Source organism: Physeter macrocephalus, chromosome 13 (assembly GCF_002837175.3).
Source record: "Physeter macrocephalus isolate SW-GA chromosome 13, ASM283717v5, whole genome shotgun sequence".
Taxonomy (NCBI): Eukaryota; Metazoa; Chordata; class Mammalia; order Artiodactyla; family Physeteridae; genus Physeter; species Physeter macrocephalus.
In genome coordinates, this window is record NC_041226.1 from 80,582,096 (window position 1) to 80,590,123 (window position 8,028).

Below are 8,028 nucleotides of genomic sequence, written 5' to 3' on the forward strand. Positions count from 1 at the left end.
AACATTTCTATCCAATTGAACTGTGCAAGTTACATTAACAGCGATAACAAGTACAAATCATAATTGTATTTTACATATTCTAACTGTATCTTTACTCAGGTGGTCTGCGAGGACCTTGACCAGAAATGTCAGACAATAGTCTGTCTCAGTAACTTATGAAATGGGATCAGTCTTTTAAATTTTTAATTATATTTTATTTAATAAAGTTTTATTTTTTTAATTTTATTTATTTTTGGCTGCATTGGGTCTTCGCTGCGGTGAGCGGATTTCTCATCGCGGTGGCTTCTCTTGTTGCAGAACGCGGGCTCTAGGCGCGCGGGCTTCAGTAGTCGTGGCACACGGGCTCAGTAGTTGTGGCTCGCGGGCTCTAGAGCGCAGGCTCAGAAGTTGTGGCGCACGGGCTTAGTTGCTCCGCGGCGTGTGGGATCTTCCCGGACCCGGGCTCGAACCCGTGTCCCCTGCACTCGCAGGTGGATTCTTAACCACTGAGCCCCCAGGGAAGTCCCTGGGATCACTAAAGATTCTGAATCATTTACCTAAAAAATCTAATTCAGGAAAACAATCCACGGACCTGCCATTTGCCATTTATGTGGGAAACAAAGGACAAACTCTGACCTATCGACTTTCCATCACTTTTCTGGGGGTGCACGCGTTCTTTTGTTAAATTGGACCCTAATTGTTGAACTAAGTAAACGGGCGTGGTTTCAGCTTGCAGGCGAGCAGGTGGCTTCCTCGGGGGAGGTCGGTCGCGGTCCCCTGGCGCGGAGACCCCGCCCGGCCGGCTGCTGGCCCTCCTGACGGAGGGGACACACAGGGCACAGGTTTGCAATCCTGCTCTCCTGGCTCCTGCCCCTCCCTCGTGGCCACCCGAGTGCCCGTGGGCACACGGCGCCCTTGATGCTCGTTCTTGGTTTCTGTGAATGAAACACGCTGCTGCCCTATCAGTACACCGAGGGTGTTGCGGCCCCCAAGCCTGCAGCCACTGCCGCTGCCTCCACGGTGCCCCTGAGGGGACTCGGGACGGGAAAGCGCAGGACGCTGGCCCCAGAGCGCTGATCGGGGTGCACGTCAGAGGAACGACGCCCGCGAGCCCAGCCTCCCGTAGCTCGCCGCACACAGAGGAGCGCCGCGTTCCTTCCCTGGAGATGTCTGCTTTTCTTGCATTAACCGTAACCTTTGGATGTTCCCACTACCTGGCCTTTGTTGCAGAAACTCCTGTATGTCCTGGCTCCCCGCGACCTCTTCAGAGGAGCCCCTCCGAGCCTTCCGAGAGGCTGCGTCCCGGGCTGGAGTCCCCGGTTTTGTTTGCCAAATAAAACATAATTTTATCAACTTTTAGGCTGTGCATTTTTTTCAGTTGACAGTTCCGACGCAGAGACGAGCATGACGTTGACGCCCAAACTTCGAGAAGCTTCTCGGCCCTCGAGGGTGGCCACAGGCGCTGAGGGGGCCATTGGCTTGTTCTGTTGGGCCTGCTAAGTACTTAAGGTGGCAAGTTCTACGTAAAATGCAGCCGCAAAGCCTCTCTCAAACATCGGACCCGACCACGCAGAGCTACAAGTCCGCAGGACCCCGCTTACATCACCAGGGCCTCTGCTCAGAGCACATCACCACCCACCCCGCCCTCCCTGCCCGGCCCCGGACTCACGGAAACACCCAGGGGGGGCATCTCCCGCCGGACCCTCTGCTCTGGGTGTCTTTCCAAGCCCAGGTGGGCTTCAGCAGGCAGAGACCGTGGCCGTTAGCACCTGCTCTTCAAAGTGCGGCCCGAGGGCCGGTGGCATGGCCACCACGTGATAGAAATGCCGTCTCAGGGCCCTGCTGGGATCCGCTGGGCCAGGGCCTGCTTGGTACCGGGATCCCCGGGCCTGTGTGAGCACCTGAAAGTTTCGGACGCCGCGAACAGGCCCTCTGGGCGCTCAGTCAGAACGGGTGGTGGCTGAGAGCGAGGTGGTGGGAAGTGACAGAGCTGGGCCTGATTTTTTTTAAAGCAAACTAATTAAACCTACACTCAGATAAATAAAAAAAGTGAGCTGCCCCTACTCCAGAATTCTCAGACGGGGGTGCGGTGGGCTGAAATTAAGGAAAGTGGCCCGAATGAGCAGTCGGTGCCTTTCAGCCACTGCACTGGAGGCCGACTCGCGCCTGGGATTTTCACTCACCAGGTTTCCAGGGCACCGAGCTCCCCTCGCCGGACAGGGCGGAGAAGCGCTTCGCGTCACCTGCGCGAGCCTGGCGTCCGTGCCGCTGAGAGCTGTGCTCGGCGGCAGAGGGGAACCTTCATCACAGGCCCTCGGGAGCCTCCGTCTGGGCCCCGAGTTTGCATGTTTCCTAGTGCGTCGTATGGAAGATGCCAGGAAAGGTGGCCACGGGTCCAGAGAGCCTGGACAGCTTGTTACCCACGTGCACCCCACCCCGGAGGGCCGCAGGCCGAGGCCGTGTGTGCTTGTCTCGCTGGTGCGCGCACACTGGTGCAGGATTGGGGCTGTTCCCTTCCTGTCCCGTCTTCCTAACATTACTGAATTCAGGACGACCCAGGACAACAGGCCCCTTGGGCCCCACGTGAGGACAACCCAGAGGGAGGTTTGGACTATTCAGATCAGCAAAGCCTCGGTGCTCAGCCCTGCTGTGGACGCCCCTCCCGTGGGCTCGGGACCCCGACGCGAGGACCCAGCCCCTCAACCCTCTTCTGCCCACCGCCACACCTGAGCCCATCTGCTGGCTGCGGAGGGAGCCTGCGGCCCCCTTGCCTCTGGCCCCCGGCCATGTCCCTGTGACTCAGCACAGCTTCACGGGCCCCCGAGGGCAGGGCCAGCTTTCCCGATGGGCTGCCCACCTGCCCCTCACAGCCGCCCCACGTGCGGAACCCCCTCTTCCGTGTGGCTCCCACCCGCGGGCCAGGCCCGCTCAACGCCCAGCAGCAGGAAGCACCCACCCAGCTGTCCCATGACGCTCCCAGAACCGAGGGAGAAGCACAGGCTGTACGCGCCAGAGCAGCCTCGGTCTTCAAATCTGCAGATGAGAAGCTCCAAAAACCTCCTCCGGCACTACATTCTATCATGAGACGCTGTCCCTGTCTCACTGTTTCCCAGTCCCTTTCAGCACAGGTGGCGGCACTGTCACACGTAGCTCAATAGCAGCACCCGCACAGCTCTGTGTTCAGGTTGTGGACGGTGGTCCTTGATTGTGGACGGTTCTATATGGTCGTGGACGGTTCTATATGGTCGTGGACGGTTCTATATGGTCGTGGTGTCCCTGTCTCACTGTTTCCCAGTCCCTTTCAGCACAGGTGGCGGCACTGTCACACGTAGCTCAATAGCAGCACCCGCACAGCTCTGTGTTCAGGTTGTGGACGGTGGTATATGGTCGTGGACGGTTCTATATGGTCGTGGACGGTTCTATATGGTCATGGACAGTTGTGGATGGTTCTACGTGGTTGTAGATGGTTGTCCATGGTTGTGGAAGGTTGCAATGGTGTGGATGGTTGTACGTGGCTGTGGAAGGTTCTGGATGGTTGCAACGTTTGTGGGTGGTCGTCCATGGTTAGAGATGGCTGCCCATGGTTGTGAACTGTTCTTTGTTTGTGGACAGTTGTATATTGTTGTGAGCGGCCGCGGTGGTTGTATATGGTCGTCCATGGTCGTGAATGTTCTAACAGTTCTGGAGGGAGCAGGGTTCATCTCGCCTGCTTCCGGTGGAGGAGCCTCTACCACCTCTGCATCTCCTCAGCAGCACCCGGGGCCACAGGCTTTCACCCAGAACAATCTGAATGTCGCTTCACTTCTTAAACTCAAACGGATTCATTCAAAAGAAGCGCAAATCTTGGTCCATTTCATCTTGCTCCGGGATTTACATGTTGAAATAGAAACTGTTATAAACTAATTTCCTTTTATTGTTTTGATTAATTTCCCGTTAAGCATGATACTGTTTTTCAGGCGCATAGGTTACTCATATTAGCGAAGACTCATTCCAGGGAAAGGGAGGTTACAACCTGTTTGCTATAAGAATGGTGGCATCGTTTGATGGGGCTGTAAACTGTGGGTGTGGACGTGTGGCCTGCTTGGGAGCACGTTCAGATCACCAGCGGACGGACTGGGCTCAGGCAGGCGGCTCTGGAGGCGCTCAGTGGAAAACACGCTCGCTTTCTATGATAAATAAATAAGTAACCCTTTTGGAAAAGCAAGAAGGCCGTCTACACTCTGCCTCTGCCCACACCCAGAAGCTGCTAGAGTCATAAATCCACCAGAGTTTTTGCATTCTGACCCAACCACACAAAGCCAGCAAAGAGCTGGAGCTCTGAATTTAATACCAGCTTTTTCAGCACAAGGAGCTCTTGGAGCCTCGTAGCTAAGCCGGCCCCGGTGGCTCTCGTCCTTGGAACCACGCATCTGCCAGGCGTTCGTGGGGAGAGCTGACTAAGGACGCTCCGTCTTCTGGCTTAACCCCCAAAACATTCATTGTTTTCGACCAAATGACAACCCAAGTTATTTCAGAAGTTTCTTATTAGCCTCATCTCTTGAGGACACTTCATCTCAGAAACTTCCCTTGACTTTCAGTCTCTCAGACACTCCCATGGAGCCAGGGACCTTGCCCGGCTGCCAGAGCTCAAGGGCGCAGGGGGTGGGTTCCGGGTGGTGTCTTCAGAAGAGGAAATCTTAAAACGCTTCCCGAAGTCCAATCAGTGGGCACCAGGCTGGAATAAAGCGAGAGGGCAGGAGGAGAGTGAGGACAGTGGGTGAAGGAGAGACAAGCTCAGTTAAATCCCAGTAGGACGGACAGGCCACCGCATACCCAAAAGCCTTTGAAGTACTTGGCGGGGGCGACGGCTTCGGTGCCAGTGGGGGCACGCCGGCTCTCTTGAGGCTGAGAAGCAGGTGGCATCGCCCTTCCACGGCTCTGAGCGCTTCGGAGTCAGGAGGCGGCAGGAGCTGGGCCAGGAGGAGGTCTCACCGCCTGAAGGAGCCCGTCCTGCCGGGCCCAGCATGGGAGGGACGGGCCGCCAGCCACTGCAGGACCCCACTGGAGCCTGGGGCCGGTGAGGGTCAGGGACTGTGGCGGAGAGGCGGAGGGGATGACAGAGTGGGACCCTGACCCCACATCCCGGGGGGGACGGTGCCGGGCGCCCACGTCAGAGGGGCCTTGGTGAAGGGGCTTATGCTCCCTGAGCTTCCGGGAATGGCACCTGGGGAGTGACCGTGACCTCTGACCCCTCCATTGCCCCTACCACTCGGCCACCCGGTGACAACACCCAAGCTAACACTCAGGCCCCCTCCTGCCATCTCTCCTACCTCCACCTCCTGCTGCACCAGAGAGGAGAGCCCACCTCTGGGCCAGGCAGCTGACGGGCCTAGAGCGGGGCTGGCCCTCTGGGGGTGGGAATGGCCCGGCCTCAGGTCCCGGGTGCACAAGGAGCCCCCGCCCCCCGAAGCCGGCATGGCGACTCAGAGGTCCCGCAAAGCCAGCGGGCTCAGCACGGCAGCCCTGGGCCCCCCTGGGGCCGTAGGGCCCCTTAGCAACCGCCCTTGATGCTGTGTCCTGATGTGAAATTTGGCTGCAGAGAAATGCATCCGAACACATAACAAGACCCAGCTTTGATTTCCTTCCCTTCAGAGTGAGAGAAATTTTGAAACGCTCAAGTTTAAAGCAACCCTGTTGTTCAGGTTTTTAATTTAGACGTTGCCTTGTTCTGCTAAGTCCAGGTTTCCCACCTCTGGCGCCACCTACCCACTGAGTCCGTAAAGTGATCATTTGCAAAGAAAGAACCTGTAGGGACTTCCCAGGTGGTGCAGTGGTTAAGGCTCTGCGCTCCCGAGGCAGGAGGCCTGGGTTAGATCCCTGGTCAGGGAACTGGATCCCACACGCATGCCACAGTTCAGACTTCACATGCCCCGACTAAGGAGCCCTCGGGCCTCAACTAAGGAGCCTGCCTGCCGCAACGAAGACGCAATGCAACCAAATAAAATAAATATTTTTTTTAAAAAAAAGAACCTGTAAGCATCCAGCCTGGTGTCCCTACACATGCAGGGACGTGGCTCTGAAGCAGAGCAGTCACTGAGCCAGGGCCAGGTTTGTGTCCACTTGGCTTCCCAGGCTAAGGAAAAGGCATCTTTCTTTTTAAGATCAAAATTAATTTTTAAAATCTCCCTCAATTATTTCAGATAAAAATCTGAAGAGAAGCGCCAACAAAATCACTGGCTGTTGAACTTGTGATAGATCAGGACAGCGTTTGTGGCAGGAATCTCCCAAACCCGCCTCCTGTTGTCCACAGAATTACGCTTCCTTAGTTGTGTGTGCCCCACGAATAAAGATTCGGAGGGTGCATTCACCTACTCATGCCCCAACCGCCAGATTTTCTGTACTTCAGCCATGGCATTGGCCTGTGACCTGCTAAGCGTTTGGCATGAATTTGATCTTGGAATAAAATTAGCCCTCGATTCCTCATCCCAGTGGAAATTGTATGGCCTTCCCTCTCCACTTTCTTAATGGCTCTTTCACTACAAAACCTCAATTGAATGGCTAAGTCGGCCATCAATAAGATTTGGAATTAGATGTACCGAGCGTAAATCAATAGAAAGGAAATCAAAACTAAAAGGCCAGAATTATTTTTGCAGCTCTCTTTGTGCAAAACAACTTTGCATTGAACCTCGGGGCCACCTGGAGACTCCAGAACAGCTCTGCTTTCCCGCTTCAGGCCACTAATGTAACGAAGCAAGTTTTATGAGCAGCCATTAATGACAAGGTCCATTAAAATGGGATTATATACCTGGCCCGTTCACCTCCAAGAGCTACTAGATAACAAAATTAGAAAATTCAGGATTCCAAGTGTTTGATTCCAAATTGAAAGGGACGATGCATTTGTAAGGGTTTCAGCTGTCTCTCCATGGTTCCTGACTCAGATTTCCACAGAATTTCACGCTCTTGTGAATTTAAGATGCGACGCTTCCTTGATTCAACAGGGAGAGATATGAGGAAACCATTCAGGCTCATTTAGAATTGAGAGGAAGTTACCATCCTCCCTCCAAGACAACCTCCCCAAGAGCTCTGGTCTTTCTCCAGCAGGGCACACCAGGTAGGGACCTTCATCCGTCTCTGCTGGTCCACCCTGGTCCTGTGCCTTCAGATTTGCCAACACTTTATCACATTAGCAAAGTCATTTTCCAAGCTAATCAGCTCTTGGCTACCAATGGCTGGTCAATTATTAACATGTTATCCCTTCCAAAAGTATATCATCTTACGTGGTACCCCCAATAACATAATATTTTAAGCAAAGGAAGAACTCTCTAATGGTAAAAATTCAGCCACCTGAGCCAATGAGAAGACAAGTTTGTGTCTTTATGGTATGAAGGAGCTGCGTACTGTGTCGCCATCTATGGTTGGATCTGTGAACTGCAGATCCCTGTTGTATTTCCACAGTGGGCAACCGAGCCGTAAAAGATAGCAGAACTGTTCTATTCTGAACGTTTATTAGTCAGAAGATAACCATGTCACTTCCACCCTTCCTTCTAGTTCCAAAGCATGGAGACTTTTATTTACTCTGCATTGTTATAAGAAACATGAGTTCTTACTCTCAATGAAGCGTAAACTCTGATGAGCGGGTGTTGGGGATGTGTGATTTCAGGGTGAAAGGAAACAGCAGACCCAGCTGTTTCAAGGCTGTGCTGTTATCTTAAGAAAATCAGCATCTAGAGTCTGTCATACAGAGTGAAGTAAGTCAGAAAGAGAAAAACAAATACCATATGCTAACACATATACATGGAATCTAAGGGGAAAAAAAAAAAGGTCATGAAGAACCTAGGAGTAAGACGGGAATAAAGACGCAGACCATGGGCTTCCCTGGTGGCGCGGTGGTTAGGAATCCACCTGCCAATTCAGGGGACACGGGTTCGAGCCCTGGTCCAGGAAGATCCCACATGCCGCGGAGCAACTAAGTCCACGTGCTACAACTACTGAGCCTGTGCTCTAGAGCCCGCGAGCCACAACTACTGAGCCCACGTGCCACAACTACTGAAGCTCGCGTGCCTAGAGCCC